At 46.0% G+C, this 21,811-nt stretch overlaps 1 protein-coding gene and 1 non-coding gene across 4 annotated transcripts in view; one reads left to right on the plus strand and one right to left on the minus strand.

Annotated features, from left to right (window-relative positions):
* Positions 1–21,811, minus strand: part of SCARA5 (scavenger receptor class A member 5) — a 117,893-nt gene that overhangs the window by 58,951 nt on the left and 37,131 nt on the right. The gene's annotated exons all lie outside the window — the stretch shown is intronic.
* Positions 8,566–8,638, plus strand: TRNAD-GUC (transfer RNA aspartic acid (anticodon GUC)). The gene has a single exon. It is a non-coding gene; the product is annotated as a tRNA-Asp (tRNA).

Below are 21,811 nucleotides of genomic sequence, written 5' to 3' on the forward strand. Positions count from 1 at the left end.
CGGGAGGGGGTCTGCTTTTTAAAAAATTGAAGTATAGTTGATTTACAATGTTGTGTTAGTTTCTATATAGTTTCAGAAACTATATAGTCTTTTTCAGATTCCTTTCTGTTATCGTATATTACAGGATATTGAATACAGTTCCCTGCGCTATACAGTAGGTCCTTGTTGTTTATCTATTTTGTATATAATAGTTTATATCTGCTAATCCCAAACTCCTAATTTATCCTTCCCCCACCACCTCTTCCCTTTGGTAACCATAAGTCTGTTATCTATGTCTGTAAGTCTGTTTCTGTTTCATAAATAAGTTCCTTTGTGTCCTATTTTAGATTCCACCATATGATAAGTCATAGCATATAGTATTTGTCTTCCACTGCCTGACTTACTTCACTTCATATGATAATCTCTAGGTCTATCCATGTTGCTGCAAAATGGCATTATTTCATTCCTTTTGTATGGCTGAGTAATACTCCATTGTATATATGTACCATGTCTTCTATATCCACTCATCTGTCAGTGGACATGTAGGTTGTTTCCATGTCTTGGCTATTGTAAATAGAGCTGCTATGAACATTGGGGTGCATGTATCTTTTCGAATTAGTGTTTTTGGTTTTTTTTTTTTAGATACCCAGGAGTAAAATTGCTATTGTTCTATTTTTAGTTTTCTGAGGAACAACCAGACTGTTTTCCACAGTGGCTGCACCAACTTACATTCCCACCAACAGTGTGGGAGGGTTCCCTTTTCTCCACACCCTCTCCAGCATCTGTTATTTGTAGACTTTTTTATGATGGCCATTATGACTGGTGTGAGATGGTACCTCACTGCAGTTTTGATTTGTATTTCTCTAATAATTAGCAACGTTGAGCATCTTTTCATGTGCCTATTGGCCAACTGTATGTCTTCTTTGGAGAAATGTCTGTTTAGGTCTTCTGCCCTTTTTTTTTTTTTTTTTTTTGGCTGTACACAGGCCTCTCACTGTTGTGGCCTCTCCCGTTGTGGAGCACAAGCTCTGGACGCGCAGGCCCAGCGGCCATGGCTCACGGGCCCAGCCGCTCCGTGGCATGTGGGATCTTCCCGGACCGGGGCACGAACCCGTGTCCCCTGCATCGGCAGGCGGACTCTCAACCACTGTGCCACCAGGGAAGCCCCTGCCCATTTTTTGATTGAGTTGTTTGCTTTTTTGTTATTGAGTTGTATGAGCTATTTGTATATTTTGGAAAGTAAGCCCTTGTAGGTCACATCATTTGCAAATATTTTCTCCCACTCCATAGGTTTGTTTTTCTGTTTTGTTTATGGTTTCCTTTGCTGTGCAAAAGCTTATAAGTTTGACTAGGTCCCATTTGTTTATTTTTGCTTTTATTTCTATTCCCTTGGGAGACTGACCTAAGAAAACATTGGTACAATTTATGTCAGAGAATGTTTTGCCTACATTCTTTTCTAGGAGTTTTATGGTGTCCTATCTTATATTTAAGCCTTCAAGCCATTTTGAATCAAATTGCTGTAGATAACCAACAAGATGACAAAATCAAAACTCAACATAATCTTAATTGATGTGAAATCTCAGCTGAAGGCAAGAGGATTACATATAAAAGGGACAAATGTGGTATATTGCATTTACAATCAGACTCTCAAAGCGATCCCTGGATTCAACATTAGTTAGCTCATCCTTGTCAAATTCTTACCAACACCTCAGACCTTCCATGTACCTGTGCTACTTAATCCTCAGAACGACCTGTGAAGTAGGCATTATTTATTATCCCTGTTTTAAAGTGAGGAGAGCTAAAGCTCAGAGAAATTAAGTAAACTTCAGAGGTCTTATAGCTAAGAAGGGGCAAGCCAGAGTTGGGAGCTGGGTGTTTTGATGCCAACTGCAGAGGCTCTCCATCAGACTCCTCTTGGCTTCACATCATTGTGGGGGAAAAAAAAAAGCACTCACCATGAAAACAAAGTGGTGTGACATTATAATCAGGGACTGTAAATAAGATGATTTCTTGTGGTTATTCTAAGCTGTACCTGTAATCACCCTGCCAAGCTTCAGTGGGCCATCCAGGGAGAGGCAGGTCTAAAAACCATTCTACTCATGGATATGCTTGTTGTTATCATGGTTTCTTTCCTTTTTTTGTCTTTATTTTTTATTTTATTTTTTCCTTCTTTTATTTAAGCATTTTTTAAAAGACAAATAAATGGTATATTAGTTTCCTTGGGCTGCCATAGGAAAATACCACAGACTGGCTTCCCTGGTGGCGCCGTGGTTGAGAGTCCACCAGCCAATGCAGGGGACACAGGTTCGAGCCCTGGCCCAGGAAGATCCCACATGCCACGGAGCAACTAAGCCCGTGTGCCACAACTACTGAGCCTGCATGCTGCAACTACTGAAGCCCATGCGCCTAGAGCCCGTGCTCCGCAACAAGAGAAGCCACTGCAATGAGAAGCCCGTGCATTGCAAAGAAGAGTAGTCCCCGCTCGCCGCAACTAGAGAAAGCCCACGCACAGCAACGAAGACCCGACACAGCCACAAATAAATAAATAAAATAAATTAATTTTAAAAAATACCACAGACTGCATGACTTAAACAACAGAAATTAGAAATTAATTGTCTCATAGTTCTGGAGGCTGGAAGTCCAAAATCAAGGTTTTGGCAGGTTTGATTTCTCCTGAGGCCTTTCTCCTCAGCTTGTAGATGGCTGTGTTCATCCCATGTCTTCATGGCCTTCCCTCTGTGCATGTCTGTGTCCTAAACTCCTTTTCTTATAAGGACACTAATCATACCGATTTAGGGCCCAACATGGTGACCTCATCTGACTTTAATCACCTCTTTAAAAGCCCTGTCTCCAAATACAGCCACCTTCTGAGGTACTAGGGGTTAGGCCTTCAACATATCAATTTTGAGGGGTACACAGTTTAACCCATAATAAGTGAGGGCCTTTACTAGAGATTAACTGGGAAGAAGCTGGGGTGGAGAGTAAAGGTGGGTGCTGATTTCCAAGCCTTAGTCACATCCTTAGGTGGTACTATCCTGGCCAACTCAGAAGAGTCTAGAATGCAACCAGTCTGAGTCTCACGGAGCCAGACTGCCTGGAGATGTGAGGACCAAGCCTCTCTTCAGATCACTGCTGTCTTTGGGTGATGATGCACTCTTGGGATGTGACAGTTTCATTTACAAACAAAAATCTAGTGGGGAATCTTCTCTATACTTTAATGGGGTTTGCTGGTCCTTTATTGCAGTTATTTCTACAAAGTAGCCCTCAAAGACTTACAAATGGAATATAGTTATAAATAAAGACCATTCCTGACAAATTTAGACCCTTATTCTCAAACCACACATGGAAAGGAGAGTCCCATTTAGAGAAAAGTGACTTGCCCCATGGTACACGCTCAGTGATTTTCCCAGGCACCTTTCTTTGTCATTTAAGCTGGAGTCCCCATAGATATACAATATAATAAAACCCCTAAGCTATAATGAAGCAATCCATCAAGAAGAAGGGGTTGGGGTGTAAATATTGCTCTTTTAGAGCCCAGAGTTGACCTTATCTCCAGCAGTTTTCATTCTAGTTGAAAAGGAAAGTAAAACAACAACAACACAAAAGAAAATGAAAAAAACCTAAAACCTAACTTGCTGGATTTCACTTAATGCACGGCCCTTCTACATACATGGTACCCACCCATCATAGAGCGTAAACTCCTCTCTAGAATCTCATGTCATCACTGGGCTAGCAAATGGACCATTCACATTTTTTAAAAGATACAAATAAGTGTTTGAATGTTATTAAGACATGAGACAGTTTCATTGGGTCATGAATAATTCACAAGAGAGGGAACTTTCGTATCAGCACTTATTGATTGCTGGACACTTGACCACGTGTGGAATATCGGATACCCACCCCAATCTTTTTTTTTTTTTTTTTTTTTTTTTTTTATAGCAGTCCTCAGAGTTAGATGCTGTGGGGAAACTTAGGGGTTTGGTCTACAGGCAAGATACTTACATCAGTGTGAAAATTTAATGTATGCGGTGGAATAGGTACTTTTGTGCTTCACAACCTCATACGCACTGTCCCTGCTCCCTGGCTCACCAAGGCTGGGCCCATGGTTGGTTACTGGGGAGATTAACTGTGTGGGTTCTAAAGAGATGGCCCAGCGTGGGTCATCAGAGCTGGGCTCTGTGCTCAAAGGTGTGGACAATCTGTTTTTCAATCTGGCATCACGGTTTCAACCTCCAAGGCTGCCTTTTCCATGCCCCCCGTGGGACCTCTTGTCCCAGAAATGTGCACTTCCAATCTCAGCAGGAATCAGACAAGAAAGTGGCAACATTGGGCCTTAAAGGTACCTTGGCAGGCTTCCCTGGTGGCTCAGTGGTTGAGAGTCCGCCTGCCGATGCAGAGGACACGGGTTCGTGCCCCGGTCTGGGAAGATCCCACATGCCGCGGAGCGGCTGGGCCCGTGAGCCATGGCCGCTGGGCCTGCGCGTCCGGAGCCTGTGCTCCACAACGGGAGAGGCCACGGCAGTGAGAGGCCCGTGTACCGCAAAAAAAAAAAAAAAAAAAAAAAAGGTACCTTGGCAACCATGTGGATGCCCCTCCCTCTTTCACAGATATGAAAATAGAGTCCTAGACAGAAGGACCCTCTTGCCCCAGGTCACACAAGTAGACAGAGGTGTAGATGGGATGACTAATCCCATGGTCCTTCCACTTAACTGAACAGAAGAAGAGAGAAAACTAATATTAATGACTGTCCACTCAGTATTGGATAGTGGGCTGGGTGTTATGTATTTTATCTCATGTGATCCTTTGAGATCGCCGTTCGTATGTCCAGTTTCACAAATGAGACGTCTTCTGTACTGTATCTGTGAGGATACATACAGGCATGCCTTGTTTTATCATACTTTGCTTCATTACACTTTGCAGACACTGTGTCTTTTACAAATTCAAGGTTTGTGGCAACCCTGCAACAAGCAAGTCTATTGGCACCATTTTCCCAACAGCGTTTGCTCATTTTGTGTCTCTGTGTCACTTTTTGGTAATTCTTGCAATATTTCAATCCTCCATCTCCCGGCAAAAAAGATTACAGCTCCCTGAAGGCTCAGATGATGGTTAACATTTTTTAGCATTGGAGTATTTTTTTTTTTTTTTTTTTGCGGTACGCGGGCCTCTCACTGTTGTGGCCTCTCCCGTTGCGGAGCACAGGCTCCGGACGCGCAGGCTCAGCGGCCATGGCTCACGGGCCCAGCCGCTCCGCGGCATGTGGGATCTTCCCGGACCGGGGCACGAACCTGTGTCACCTGCATCGGCAGGCGGACCCTCAACCACTGCGCCACCAGGGAAGCCCGCATTGGAGTATTTTTAAATTAAGATATGGACATTGTTTTTTTAGACATAATGTTATTGCACACTTAATAGACTATAGGATAGTGTGAACATAACTTTTATATACACTGGGAAAGCAAACAATTCGTGTGACTCGCCTTATTGCAATATTCACCTTATTGTGGTGGTCTGGACCCAGACCCACACGATCTCTGAAGTATGCCTGTATATATAATTATTTTCTGTATATTATGATTTTTGACTTCTTAAGAAACCTTTTTTGGCTGGGGAGAGACAGCTCTTCCTGAAGCTAGCCAGTTCTTAGAGATGCAAATGACCCAGCGGGGAGCATCCTTTACTGTCCAATCTGGAGCCATACATCCTCTCTCTGGCCCCAAGAGGCAATATTCCTCTGCCTTAATCATCCCAGGGCCAGGTAAAAGGCAACTAGAGACCACCTCTATAGCCCGAAGTCCACCAAAATTATTCAAACTAGCTAATCCTAAATTGCTTACCCTGCCCTGCCTCATCTTTCTCACAGAAACCCCGAGAAAGGCCGTGGCCTAACTGTTCCCCTCACTCCTGTCTTCTGCTTCCTGATGCCCCTGATGCTTCCCCATGTGGCCCTGTGTGGCCTTCGTGCCTCCTGTCTCTGGGACCTGTGAGTACAAGACACTTGGCTTGAGCCTCTGTCTCCCCTTGTGGCCACACATGCCTGGCCATTTCATAAAAGAATACATGACATGTTCATATCCCCGGTTCTACAGATGAAGCTCAAAAAGACTGAGCCGCTTGTTCGAGAAAACACTACGTGCAAATGGCAAATCCAGATTTAAACCCCAGAGTACGTGCCTTTTTGCTCTGCCCCATGTGCGGTCCATCCCTCTGACGCCAGCAAGAGCCTCCTGATGCTGGGTTAGAGGGGCCCCTCCATCTCTCCAGTCCGCCTCCCAGCCACAGTCACATGAGGCCATAATCTGAAATCAGGGAGGGCAGCGAGCATGTTTCTGTGTTTCTATCTTTCTGGACAATTTGTTCCGTAAGTGCTTGTTTTCAAACAGCTCAATATGAGTCTCCTAGGGTTTCCACGCAGCTTTGGGTTGGAGTCCTGTGAGCTCTCCCCATTGGCTGATTTTCTCAGATCCAACTTTCTTCACTTCTTGAGTCTGTCATAAAGTATTTTGAGGAGGTTGAAAATTATTCCCACTAATAAACATGTGAGGAATCTGAGCCAGACTTGCCAGGAGTCTTGGCACTTACTGAGTTTCCTCTTTTGGAACACGAGGTTTGCAGCCAATGTGTCAAATCTCTTACATCTTTGTTCTTCAGAATTCGGACTCGTGGTGCAGTTAGATCATGGATTGCTTTGAGCTGAAAGTGACCTTAATAACCATCTACGTCTCGATTTCAGATGAGGAAATGAAGGCTGAGAAAGGTGATATGAAAATGTCCCAGGTCATCTAACAATTGGCGGCAGAGTCAGGGCTAGTTCTCATATATCTTGAAACCCAGTTCACATCTCTTTCTACTATACCACACTGTTGTCCAGGAAATCAGAATAAGATATCCATCCATCCATCCATCCATCCATCCATCCATCCATCCATGTAAATCATTATCAACAACAATGCAAAAGCATTTTCACCCAAACAGGCAGAGTTTTTCCAACTAAAAACATTTACACCAAGAGTAAGAGTTACTTTGAAATATTAATTGGTCCCCAGAGTATCTTGCATTATTAGATCGGATATTGTTAGTATTACAAAAATATTTACTACTGCAGAAGAGTCATATGTAATCGTGCCAGTGACAATCACCAATCATGATGTGGTATTATGTGGGTTCAGCGTCTTTTCTACAAAAGGGAAAAATTTAATGACGACTTTTAACATATTGTAATTAATAAAAAACACTGCATGTATCTCACATGTACAATTGTTCAAAAACTGACATCTTGGTGTGAAGTGCAGATTATATAAAGGAAGTGGATTTGAGAATGTCATAGACTCTGAAAACTGGATGGGTCCTTACACGTAGATTAGAAAGGAAGGAATATCGAACTTAGAGTCCAAAGACCTGGGTTCAAGTCCTGCCCACCACTTCATTTGCTGCTCTTGGACAAGGGAATTCATCATTCTGAGTCTCTCCCTTTTCGTCTAAAAATAGAATTAACAACATCTATCTGGGGGCGCGGGGGGCGGGCATTGTGAGGACTAATAAACTCTAATTGAGCACTTATTATGGGCCAGGCACTGTGCTGTGTTTTATGTAGATGTTATCTCATTTGAGGAAATCAAACATGTGGGAAGAAAACCCCAGCTCTATTGCAAAGGCCTATTCAAATTCAAGCTATCGGTGTTCAGGTAACCCTCTACTCTACGTGCCTTCCCTTCCTTCATTGATTATTGGATTAGTTGACATGAATATTCATAATAGTACATCGAAGAGTTGTATACAGCTTTACATCATTGTATACTTTTCACCAGCACTTAATCTCCATTTACATTAGAGGAAGAACTGAGGACAGTGAAAAGAAATGGTTTTTCCACCATCAGCCAGTGACAGCCAGGCCTTGAGATGAAGTCCCACCTACATTTGTCCCTCATCTTCCTCCCGTTTGTAACTCTCTGGGGTCCCTGGGGGTGAAGAGGGTGAAGACCACCCCCCCGCCCCACTCCTTCTCCTGGGACCTGGTATCATGGGGTACTTTCCAAAGAGACCCAAACACTGATCCCCCTCTTTTCTACCAGCGCCACCGAGCTTGTCGGCTCTCCCATCAGGAGGGGACCTGCCACTGTCCTCAATGGGCAGACTGATCCTAGTAACTCGACCTCCTCCGTGAGCCCTCCTCTGGCTATGCCTGAATCACTGCTGTGCCCGGATTCAGAGCTGCTTTCAAATGCCCAGGCCTCTGGGGAGTTTTTCTACTTTATACTCATCAGTGACAAACCCCGGGTAGCTGCGTCCCCCTCCTTTCCTTGCTCTACTTCTTGGACCCCGTAGAAGAATTGTGCTGACTTGGCTTATCCTTCTGCTGTTGGAATACACCTGGAGTTGAACTGCCTTGAGTGGGACGGTAGGCTGGAAAAAATCCCCTTAGCTGCTACTCAAAACTTTCTTCACGCTCCTGACGCCCAAGCCTACTTCATCCCTCATTCTTAGAAGGAACTCTGTACGTACTTTACCAAGGATATGAAAGCCACGAACTCTATGTCCTCTGCACCTTGCAGCCCTGCGTGCGCATTGTTTCCTCTAAGATCAGGGAATTCCCTGGTGGCCCAGTGGTTAGGGCTCCGCGCTGTCACTCCTGAGGGCCCAGGTTCAATCCCTGGTCAGGGAACTAAGATCCCGTAGGCCACTCGGTGCAGCCAAAAAACAGAAAACACATTGTTTCCTGTAAGATCAGAGTGAGAAGCATCCCTTTCCCTTCCCAAGGAGACCCGCTGCCTCTACCCTCCGTGTCGCACCCCTCAGCTCCACACAGGAAGGTCAGTGGTGGGGACGGAACGTAGAGTGCCTGTGATTCCATCAAGGTCTCAGGCACGGCTGGAGCACCGAGTGGGGAGAGAGGGTGGGGTGTTCATGGATTTTCTCCTAAATAACGAAGACTCCGCACAAGGTAGTCATTTTAATATTTGAAGACAGATCCCCTTTCCTTAAAGTTTCAAGGCCCATCACTACAAAACCATTCTCCTTTGAATGTGTTTCAGCTTGTCTGCAATTAGCAGTAAATGTTTACCAACTGGTTCTCCAAGGGAAAAACAAAAATCCCTCTTTGCAGCACTTGCCAATTTCTGAGGTGTAAATACTCCCGCTATGGCCTACATCAAGGTACTGAGAGGACATTACAGTTCAGAGCTGGGGAAAGACACCTGTAATTGAAGCCGGCCTCTGCACTCCAGGGTCTGTGTTCACCTGTAACTCTAGTGTCACTGAGGTGGGCTAGGAAAAAACACCATTTTATGACCAGCTTTGTGATAACTGATTCAGGCAATAGTTATCAGTGGATGATAAAAATCACTGAGTGAGAGACTGTTGGGAAACAGTATATCTACACAGTATCAAAGAGTCTCCCACAGATTACTTCTTAATTAGAAAGGAAATAAAAGGTACCTTTACAGTAGATGAAGACCTCAACCAAGTGATCAAATTTAACATCATCAGTAAAGGAACAAAATGACATAATATGCCCCTGATGCAATTCACTGAGCAGGATTTATGAAATAATTCTGCCACAAATGTTTAACTGATATCTAATCACGGGGAAACAAACAAACTCAAATTGAGGGACATTATACCAAGCAACAGACCTGTGTTCTTCAAAAATATCATGGTCATGAAAAACCATCGGTGGCTAGGAGTTATTTTAGATAAAAGAATGACTAAAGAGACATGGTAACTGAATGGGTAATCCTGGCTTTGCAACCGTGTACAAGCCCGTGTGTCTTTGCCTTTTGAAGTAAAATGCTGACTTAGGAGTAAAGATTGGGAAATGTGAAGATGGAGAAACAGAGAATAGCCGTTGGGCTGGGGAACCAGTAACAATTTAGACTATAAATCTGCCACATCGCAGAATCACTGAACTCCCAGTTCCCTGAAAGATACAGATAAAGGCCTGACACACATTCCTAAGTTGTTTGTACAGGAAGCCGACCCACCAGATGAAAACTGCTGACCACAGGAGCATGGATCCCTAGACTGGTTGAAAGCGGAGGGTAGATGATGCTTGAAACTTCACCTTGATGCCAGCCAATCCGAGAATGGTCCACGAGCTGATCACGCCCTGCTCCTTGCACACTATAAAACTCCTCACTACCCGCCTCCAGGGTGGGTCACACAGTCTTGAGGGCATTAGCCTGCTGTGCTCCCCTGTGCCTGCTGGCAAAGCAATAAAAGCTCCTCTTCTCAGGCTTCCTTGGTGGTGCAATGGTTAAGAAATCGCCTGCCAATGCAGGAGACACGGGTTCAAGCCCTGGTCCGGGAGGATCCCACATGCCGCAGAGCAACTGAGCCCGTGTGCCACAACTACTGAAGCCCGTGCACCTAGAGCCCGTGCTCTGCAACAAGAGAAGCCACCGCAATGAGAAGTCCGCACACCGCAGCGAAGAGTAGCCCCCACTCGCTGCAACTAGAGAAAGTCTGCGTGCAGCAACGAAGACCCAACGCAGCCATAAATAAATAAAATACATTTAAAAAAAAAAGCAACTCTTTTTTACTTCACCCAGAACTCTGTCTCCGCCTTTCTATTCAGCACCAGTGAACAGAGGCTGAGTTTCAAAAACAGCTTTGATCCTGCAGCAGGTTAAAATAAATGCTACGGAAGCAAGTTAATTATGGACGATCTATTTACAATTGTATTGTACCTACATTACATTTCCAAATGTAAAAACTCTAAGTGGTGATATAATAGAATTTCCTTGTTCTTGGAAATCCATACTAAAGTATTTAGGGGTGAAGTTTACAACTTACTTTCAAATGGTTCTACAACAACAACAAAATAGTACTAATAACAATGAGAGAGGATAGGAGAGAGAGAAAATGTAGCAAAATGTTAACAATTGAAGCACCAAGATGAAGGGTATATAGACACTCATTATACAATGTTTCCAACTTCTCTGTAGGTTTAAAATGTTTTTCAAAATAAAAAACTGAAAAGACAGGAAAAAAGGACAAACGGGAATTGCAGAGCTGCCTAGACTACGTGGAGCCAGACAGTACTGTCACCTCCCTTATTCTACACACTGCACCGCTATTAACATGACTCTGATGGCAACAGCTTTTGGTGAGCAGCTGTATTATACAGGTACTCATTCTGCCAACCTCAAACCCTGAGTCTCCCTTTAAAATTCCTGTCAATTGCACCTTCCCTATGCTGGAACACAAGACCTCATGCTCATCCAGTAAGATTCTCAGTTTTGGGCTATCTCTCTGGGTTTCAGGCTCATTTTGGACTCTGAGCCTGCATTCCTTTGAATGGAATACAGATCTCTGTGAACTGCAAGAAACAAGACACATGTTATCTGGGGCTGAACTACACGCAACAAAATTTACTGAGCACACAGAATGTGCAAAGCAGTGGACTGGGTACAGAGAAATCAGCAATAACTAAATAAGATGTGATTGTTGATTTCAGGCTTCTGGAAGGTAAGAACTAAGCCTTACACACCCTTGGTCACCCTCTAGTATTCCCGGAGGGTGTAGTAGATACTTGATAAATATCTGATGTGGCTTCACATAGGTAAGCAGGAAAAAGGCTTAAAAAGCCAGTTTCTTAAGAGATGCTACAAGTAATAATCAAATGTATGAAAAACTTTATGGGATTATTAGTTATCAGAGAAATACGGAATAAAACAAAATGAAATCTCTCTAAAAATAATGGGACATCATGCTGGCAAAACTATGGTGAAAACTTGTACGTTTATATATTGCTGATGACAATATCAAATACTTTTGGAAAGCAATTTGCCAAAATATATCAAGAGCCATAAAATTGTTCACATCCTTTGTCCAATAATCTCACCCCTGGGAATTACCCTAAGGAAACAGTCCAAAAGAAGGGAAATGGGATAGCACAAAGAAATTCACTGTATCCTTGTTTGTAGGGGTAAAAAACTGGGGAAAGTCATGACTGAACCATTTAGGAATAATTAAATGATTATACATCCACTTGGTAGACTTTGATGAAGCCCTAAAAATGACAGCTATGAGGTCTATTATGTAACAATGTGGGAAATGCATATGCTTTAATATTAAGCAAACACACACACACAGATCAAGACTGGGATTCTTAAAAATAATTGATTTGGGGGGCTTCCCTGGTGGTGCAGTGGTTAGGAACCTGCCTGCCAGCGCAGGGGACACGGGTTTGAGCCGTGGTCCGGGAGGATCCCACATGCCGCGGAGCAACTGAGCCCGTGCGCCGCAACTACTGAGCCTGTGCTCTAGAGCCCACGAGGCACATGTGGTGGCTCTGAGCCACTACAACTACTGAGCCCACGTGCCACAACTACTGAGCCTGCGTGCCTAGAGCCCGTGCTCTGCAACAAGAGAAGCCACCTCAACAAGAAGCCGGCGTACTGCAACCAAGAGTAGCCCCTGCTCGCCACAACTAGAGAAAGCCTGCGCTCAGCAACGAAGACCCAATGCAGCCCCCCAAAAAATTGATTTTTTGTGGTGGAATTATGAGTAATTTTTATTCTATTTTCTGATGGTATTATATTTGAGCAAAAGAAAGAATTTAAAATAATCATCTATTGAATAAAGGAAGAAATGATTGTGTTAGGGGCTGAATCATGTGCCCCCGCCCAAAAGTCATGTGTTGAAGTCCCAACCTCCGGTACCTTAGAATGTTAACTGTATTTGGACGTATTTTAAACTGCATTTTAAAGAGGTGATTAAGTTCAAACGGGGCCATTGGCCTTGATGCAATATGACTCGTGTCCTTATAAGAAGAGAAGACACCGGGGGCAGAAGAACACAGAGAGATGACCTGGTCAAGAGGCAGCAAGAGGGCGGCCATCTGCAAGCCAAGGAGAGAGGCCTCAGGAGAAACCAACCCTGCTGACACCTTGATCCTGGACTTCCAGTCTCCAGAACTGTGAGAAAATACATTTCTGTTGTTAAAGCCACCTGGTGTGTGGTATTTTGTTATGGCAGCCTGAGCTAATACAGACTGTTGTAGACAACCCAGCCAGGCAGGGGTCACTGTGCCATGACCAAGGATCTGGCAAACAGAAGACCAGATGTGATGGACCGGTCATTATCGACACTCCAAGTGTACCCAGGACCACAGAGACTCTCACGAGGTCCCCTTTACCCACTTTAGCCCAGTGGGTGGAATGTGTAATTTTCAGGCAGTGGCTCTAAAACTTGCTGCGAATCAGAAGCACCCAAGTCACTCTGAGGTTATAGCCTGGAGATTCCGACTTAGGAATGGGCTGGGCCCCGGCAAGCTGCATTTCTAATAACAACCCTATCCCATTTCTCTTTCAGTGACATTGCTGTACTGAGAGCTGTGGGATGATGAAAGTTTATTATCTCCTTAGCTTTTGGTTTTCTTCTCTAATTTCCTTCAACCTCTTCTGTCTCTCCCAGCAAACAGAGGGCCCAGGTGGTCAGAATGTCCTGCTGAACTTTCAAGTACAAAAATCCAAAGGGCAAGCAAGTTGCGCTTCTGGGGCTACTCCCAACAGAATTGAAAACATGGACTCGAATAGATATTTGTACACCCATACTCATAGCAGCATTATTAACAACAACCAAACGGTGGAAGCAGCTCAAGTGTCCACTGATGGATGAATGGATAAACAGAAAGCAGAAGCTATATAGACACACACAACGGAATATTACTCAGCCTTAAAAAATGACATCAATCCTGTCACATGCTACAACACGGATGAGCCTGGAGGACATTAACTATGTTAAATGGCACTGTCGATGCCACTTACATGAGCTTCCTAGAGTGGTCAGATTTGCAGAGACAGACAGCAGAAAGGTGGTTGCCAGGGTCTGGGGGGAGGTGGAAATGGGGGGTTGGTGTGTAAAGGGCACAGAGCTTCAGTTTGAGAAGAAGAAAAGCGTTCTGGAGATGGATGGGGGTGAAGGTTGCACACTGTGAATGTACTTAGTGCCACTGAACTGTGCACTTTAAAATGGCTAAGATGGGGCCTTCCCTGGTGGTCCAGTAGTTAGGACTCCGAGCTTCCATTGCAGGGCGGCACGGGTTTGATCCCTGGTCGGGGAACTAAGGTCCTGCAAGCTGCTTGGTGAGGCCAAAAAAATTTAAAAATAAATAAATAAAATAAAGTGGTTAAGATGTAAGCTTTACTTTATGTCTATTTTACCACATTAAAAAAAAAATTCTAAAGGGGAGCTAAAGAGAAGAGCTGGGGTGGGGTGGATGAAGCCTCGCCTGGATCTGGGGACTGATCCCCTGGGGTAAGGGCGGGGCTGAGGGGCGAGTCTGGCAGGGTCTCAGCGTGCACCCCAGGCAAGCATTACTCAGGCTCTGCCCGGTCCCACCCAAGGCCAGATGATAAATGGGCCGACCGGGAGCCACTGATGCAGCCCCAGCTCAGTTTCTACAACTGAAGTTTCAGGAACTGGCCTGGGGCCCATGGGCTGGAATCGTTTTCCCTTCCCCCATCTTCTCTGCCATCAAACGTAAAGGAGGAGGGGCCTGGGGCCGGCCCTGCTTTGGGGAAGGTCAGGACCCCGGGCCTGCTTTTTGGCTCATTGGGAGAAAGAGTACAGCCTGGGGCCTGTGTGTTTGTGGTTTGTGTGCCTGGGGACTTGAGAGCTCTTCAAACTGCCTATTCATCTGGGGTTTGGTGGGTAACCTTCCCAAGTCCCTCTCCAAGGAAGAAAAACAAACAGTTGAGAGCAGGCGGCTCCAGCTGCGGGACATTTTCCAAGATTGAGAGGAAAAAAAAAAAAATTATTCCAGACCAAACGCTTAATTAGATTGAAAGCAGTGGGCTGCGGAAAGGAACAGGAACGTCTCCATCACACCCTGTTTTATCGAGAAAATTTAAAAATCCATCCTTGAGAGTTCGTGCGTTTGCTTTACAGCCCTTTTTGTAGATCTGTTTGTATAATGTGAGCTAGAAAAGCAGACATTAGAAAAACCCGCATGGCCAGGCTGTGTGAACAGACACAAAGGGATGGAACTGTGGATTGGCTTGGAAGTAGCCTTCTTGGTGAAAAACCACCCCCCTTGTCCCTCATGACCGGGTTCCTCAGTTTCTCTACCTACCTCTTGCCCAGAGGCCATGAGCTGTGGGAACAGAGACGAGGACCTGAGCCCCAGGCCTGTGTTCATCCTGCCTGGCCCAGAGATCTGCTTCCAAGCTGAGCTGCATCCCCTTGCTGGGGGCCAGGTGGAAACCGTGTGGACGCTGCACGTGCGCGTGGCACGAGCTCTTGGCCGGAAAACCCGAGTCTGAGCCCAGCTCAGACCCCAACCATGGGTGCCAGTTAAACTTCATGAACACCTATTCACCTGTGGGAACTAGCAATCTCACTGGGCCTTTGTTTTCTCATCTGTAAATGGGGATAATGGTATCTACCCCACCAAGTGAAATGGTGGATGGAAAATAGAATATGACTGTGATGTAATGGTGGCCGGGGTGGTGAAGGTAGCAGCTGCCGTATGCCAAGGTGGGGGACTCGGGCGCCACCAACTGGGCAGCTGGGGCATCAGGCCGTAGTTGCCACGGGAAAGCTCAGAGAGAGAGGAAGGTGAGAAGAGGGCGTAGCAGTGATACGTTAGCTCACCCCCAGCCGACCCGCTTCCGCCTTGACCACAGCCCCTTACAGAGCTCTTCCTGGTGGAAACTGTTATGCTCATGGTGTCTGGAGCCGAGTGGGAGCACCCCTGCCTGAAGCCTGACAGGGTTGCAGGTCTGCATCCTCCACTGCAGGCGGCCTGGGCGAGGACGGCCGGTAGGCACAGGTATGGCTCCTGCAGAGGGGCTGGGGGTGGCGGTGGGGTGGGACACTGGCCCAGCCGAGGAGAGCAGAGCTGCTGCAGGAAGAACCAGAGCCGGAGGCAGCAGGCTGGTCCCGGGCAGGTCTGGGGGCACCAACGGGGTAGAGACCAGGAAGGTGCAGCAAGTATGTCTGAACATCCTTCCCCGCTGCGAGGCCTGGGCTGAGAGCATCCCCTCCACCGCCCCCCCCCCCACCCGCACCTGCTGGTTGCCTCTGAGCAGAGTCCCTGCAGCCAGGGGAGGTCCAGAACCCCCGAGGAGGGGACAGGCTTAGCACATGGTCACTGCCAACTGGAGGCCAGCCTCGAGCTCAGAGGCAGTGACACCAGCACATTCGTAGCCATTAAATCACCCATGTCTGGGCTTTGGTGAGAGCCAGAACTTGGAGGTGCCAAGAACACGTACGCCTCCCCAGAACCTGGTCCAGGCATTGCCTGGTGAGAAGACCCTCACCCTCCCACCCCTGTGCGGTCCTGCACCACTGCAGGCCTCACACCCATGCCTGGGGTCAGTCCAACATCCAAATTCCACCCTCCCATTCCCCCAACACCTGCAAACAGCTCCTGCTTTGCCACCCTCTGGCCAGCAATATGATCTGCTCTCAGCAAGACTGTCCAAAAGCCCTGGGAGAGAGCTGGGCCTTCAGGGCAGGAAATTCCCCAGCACCAGGTCCCTGGGGCAGGGCCCAGAGGGAGGGGTCAAGGGCTCCAGGCAGGTATGCTCTCTTAGTGCCGAAGAGGTCTTGCCTTGTGGGATCGAATGTGGTAGGATGAGGGACTGAGTGGGTCCCTTTAAAGTATGGGGACAGGGCAGGGGCTCCAGCCCAGGTGCCTGGATCTCAAAGCGGCACTAACCTTGTCCATCTCAGCAATGCCCAGAAACCCCGATGCTGACTCTTTCCCTGGAATATAGGTTAAGAGATACCATGGGTGCACCCACTCAGTCTATCCAGCTGAGATCTGTCACAAAACACCTATTTGAGTGCTCAGCTCCAAGAGGAAAAACTAGGTTAGCGTGCACTAAACAGCTTATCCTGTAGCCCACACCGAGAATTACCGTAATATATGGTGTACTGGGACTCCTTCCCAAGAGGAATTGTGGGCACTTAAACACACTGTCTCGCTCAAGGATCACCACGTCGCTCGGAGGATGGCACTAGAAGTGCCACTTACTGAGAAGAAAACTGCAGCTCAAAGAGGTTAAGTAATTTGCCGAAAGTCACAGAGTGAAAAAGAGCAGCTTGGGACCGGAGCCCAAGTCCGTATAATTACAAAATCTAGGCCAATGTGGATGATACAAAGGTATTCGCATGTGGCCCCTGCCCTCACAGAAGGCACAGTTTAGTGGGGAGTCATAGAAACCACCAGCCTTGATACAAGAGTGAGATGAAAGATGGGCTAAATGGAGGCAGAAGGGGGACACCAGGGGACCTTTTCCGAGCTGATGGGACGTCGAAGGTCTAGTCCAGAAATTATCAACCTGGAGTCCCTGATATAACCTCTAAAGGGCCTCAGAGTAGAAATGGGTTTTCTAGGGAACCATCCGTGTGCCAGGTGATCAGGTCTCCAGGCTTCCAGGCCACACAGCTAGTGACAGTGCTGAGGCCGGACCACCAGTGTGGAGACCTGTCCTCCTGGGGCAGCTGCTGACTTGCCCACGGTGTCCCGGTGAGGCGGAAGACAGAGCCCACTCTAGAATGTGAGTGCACCCCGCCAGCCCCCCGAGAACGCTGCACTGGTGTACTTGAGCTGGGACCAAGGAACCCAGGTCCTTCCTCTTTCCCACAGGAGGGTGTGTACTGTATATGTGTTTAATTTTCTGTATATTACAATGTTTTGACATCTCTTCCTGGCTGGGAAGGGACAGCCCCTCCCTGGGCTAGCCAATTCTTAGAGATGATAGCAAGAGCCCAGCCTGATGCATGCCTATGATTTGCAAACTAACCAACCCAGAGCCGCACCTCCTCTATCTGGCCTGTGCACCCCAGGAATCAATTTTCCTCCGTCCTAATCATCCCAGGGCCAGGTACCAGGCAACTAGAGGCCGCCCCGATAGCCCACAGCCCACTGGAATTATTCAAAGTAGCCAATCTTAAACTTTTTACTCTGCCCTTCTTTCCTTTCTTTGATCCCCAATACAGGTCATGACCAAAGTACTCCCCTCATTCCTGTCTTCTGCCTCCTGAGCGCCCTGATGCTTCCCCATGTGGCTCTGTGTGGCATGTGTGCCTCCCGTCTCTGGGACCTGTGAGTACAATACATTATGTTTTCCTCAGTCTCTCTGTCCTTTCCTCTTGTGGCCGTACCTGACTGACAATATCATGAAAGAATATGAAATAGGGAGTTTCCCTCGAGATTCAGCAGAAGAGGAAGCCCAAAATGTTTTCTTTCTTTCAATGCTTTTCACCAGCAATGACTTCAAAGGTACTTCCATTCCCTGGTATACTGGATCAAATAGCGTCATGTCTACCCAGAACCTGTGAGTTGGCCTTATTTGGAAAGTAGGTCTTCACAGATATAATCAAGTTAAGTTAAGGTCATACTGGATTACAGTGGGCTCTAAATCCAATATGACTGATGTCCTTACAAGAAGAGGGAGTTTGGACACAGAGACACAGGCACACAGGGAGAAGGCCACTTAAAGATGAGGCACATATTATAAGATGTAGCTACAAGCCAGTAAATACCAAGGATTGCTGATAACCACCAGAAACTAGAAAAGACAAGGGAAGATTCTCCCCTAGAGCCTCCAGAGGGAGTGCAGCCCTACCTGCACCTTGATTTTGGACTTCTAACCTCCAGAACGGTGAGAAAATAAATTTCTGTTGTTCTAAGCCACCCAGTTTGTGGCACTTTGTTAGGACAGCCCGAGGAAACAGATAGACCCGGGGAGTCATTTTCTGATCAGCTCAAAGTTGGAATATGAGGGTCAGGGTAGAGATCCCAGTTTGTATGGACCAAGTCCTTGGAAAGGTGGAGGACAGTGGACTCTTTCTGCCTTCACTGTCATCACCTAAGGGCATGGGCTGCAGACCCAGCAAAGTGCTGCTTCCCTTGGGTCCTGAGTCCTCAGCTGGTTACCCAAAGGGCAATTAAGCTACTTCCTCTATTTCTCACAAGTAACAAGACCTTCCTTGTAGACCCAACAGTGACAAACCATTTACACATAGTTAAGACAGAATAATTAAAAATCTTGTCCTTCCATGTAAATTGGTGCAATCTTTCCCTAAAACCTTAAAGACATATATCCACTGTGACCCAGCAATACCACCATCAGGAATCTATCCAAAGGAAATCATTGGACCGTTATGATTTACTTGCTATATGGACAATGGCTTATGTGCAAGCATTATTTATTATGGCAAAAAACAGTGAGACAGAATGGATTTTTTCCCTTCTCCCTTCACCCTCTTCCTCATTATGACACATACCCAACTCCTTTTGGGACCAAGCAAAGGCCAAGGTTGGGCTAAGAAAGAAAAGGGGTCCTTTGTAAAAGGCCACAAAGAGCAAGAAAGGTGACAGGAGTTCCTTTTTAGCATAATAGTCCATGGGGAAATTGCTTAGAGTAGGTCATTTTTGCAGGAGAAGGTCTGATACACATAGATATCTGACCCTGAAGCAGATCCAGTGAGGGATGTTTTTCTTCATTCTTGCTTTGGACTGAATTGTGTCCCCTCCAAATTCATACGTTGAAGCCCTAACCACCACCACACCACCCCAACTGTGACTGTATTTGGAGATAGGACATTTAAGGAAGTAATGAAGATTAAATGAGGTCATAAAGTGGGGGCCCTAATTTAATAGGACTGTGGCCTTATAAAAAGAGAGAGACACACCAGGGATGTGCACATAGAGGGAGGACCATGTGAGGACACAGTGAGAAGGCGGCCGTCTGTAAGCCAAAGAGTGAGGCCTCAGAGAAAGCAAACCTGCCGCCACCTTGATCTTGGACTTTCAGCCTCCTATCTGTGAGAAAATAAATTTCTGTTGTTTAAGCCATTCAGTGTGTAGTATTTTGTTATGGCAACTTGAGCTGACTAATACAATCCCAGTCCCTCTTTCTGTAGTCTAGCCCAGAGGGAAGCCAGATGGCCTGAAGGCTGACATCCAGGACCAAAGGCTGTGAGGAAGCGGTAGGATGGGGTGGGGTGGGATGGCGGAGGAGGAGGGGCCTATTGGGCCAGGTCATCCAAGCAACCGAGCAACAGGGAGGCTCCTTGAAATGTCAGGAAAGGGATGCTTAGATGGCCCCAAAGTCCAAAGCAAATGGGCACAGATGACATGCTGCAGACGCCCTTTCCTCTCTCCACCTGGGGGAGGACCAGGTGGGCCACTGGAGCCTGGGCTGAAAAGGGCAATCCCATGCCCTCCTGAACTCTGCCAGCCACAGAACAATGTCACCATTAATCAACTGTTGCGTCCTGTCCCTCATGCAGAGTTGGAGACATTAGTGTCCAACAATGGGGATTTGGTTAAAGAAAGAATGGTACACCCATAAAATGGGCTTCACATCTTAGATGGTTATGTTACCAAGCAAGGTGAGGAATAAGGGAGGCTGGGATAAGGAGAAATGGTGAGTTTGGGTTTGGGACTGTGACTCTGAGATGCCTGGGTGCCCTCCATGCGGAGCTCTTTAGAAGGCAGTTGCCTGTAAGGAAGGACTTAGGGGCTCAGGGTCCTCAGAATGTGCAGGAGGTGCTGGAGGCTGTGAAAGTGGACATATGTTAGGGGACACAGGTCACGGCGCTGAGGCCTGCTCCTAGCGTGGAAGGAGTTGGGCGTGCACACGGGGGAGAAGTCACAGATAAACAGACGACCTCATGCACTGCTGGTGGGAACGTAAAGTGGTACTGCTGCTATGGAAAACAAGTAAGGAGACGCCTAAAAAAATTAAAAATAGAGCTACCTTGTGATCCAGCAATCCCACTTCTGGGCATATATTCAAAGGAAATGAAATCAGGATCTCGAAGAGATATCTGTTTATTGCAGCATTATTCACAATAGCCAAGATGTGGAAACAACCTTGTGGATGGATGAATGGATAAAGAAAATGTGGCATATACATACAATGGAATATTACTCAGCCATTAGAAAAGAAGGAAATCCTGCCATTTTCAACAACATGGATGAACCTGGAGGATGTTACACTAAGTGAAATAAGTCAGAGTACTGTATGATCTCACTTATAGGTGGAATCTAAAAAAATTTAACTCATAACAGCAGAGAGTTAAAGAATGGTTGCCAGGGGCTAGCGGGTAGGGGACGTGGGGAGATGGTGGTCAAAGGGTACAAAGTTGCAGTTATGCACCATCTAAGGTCCAGCATGGTGACTATAGTTAACAATACTGTTACAACAGCCAAGACATGGAAGCAACCTAAATGTCCATCAAAAGAGGAATGTATAAAGATGTGGTATATATATATACAATGGAATACTACTCAGCCATAAAAAGGAATAAAATAATGCGATTTGCAGCAACATGGATGGACCTAGAGATTATCATACTAAGTGAAGTAAGTCAGACAGAGAAAGACAAATATCATATGATATCACTCATATGTGGAATCTAATTTTTAAAAAAATGATACAAATGAACTTATTTACAAAACAGAAACAGACTCACAGATTTCGAATACAAACTTATGGTTACCAAAGGGGAAACGTGGTGGGGAGGGATAAATTAGGACCTACTATATATAAGATAGATAACCAACAAGGACCTACTGTATAGCACAGAGAACTCTACTCAATATTCTGTGATAACCTATATGAGAAAAGGATCCAAAAAGGAATGAATATATGTATAACTGAATCACTTTGCTGTACACCTGAAACACAATATTGTAAATCAACTATACTCCAATAAAATTGAAATAAATTTAAAAAACAGTACTGTACTGTACACTGGAGATGTGCTAAGAGAGTAGGTCTTAAGTGTTCTCACCACACAAAAAATCTTAACCATGTGAGGTGATGGATACATTAATGGCTTCATTGTGATGACCTTTTCATAACATATA

Source organism: Delphinus delphis, chromosome 6 (assembly GCF_949987515.2).
Source record: "Delphinus delphis chromosome 6, mDelDel1.2, whole genome shotgun sequence".
NCBI classification, from domain to species: Eukaryota; Metazoa; Chordata; class Mammalia; order Artiodactyla; family Delphinidae; genus Delphinus; species Delphinus delphis.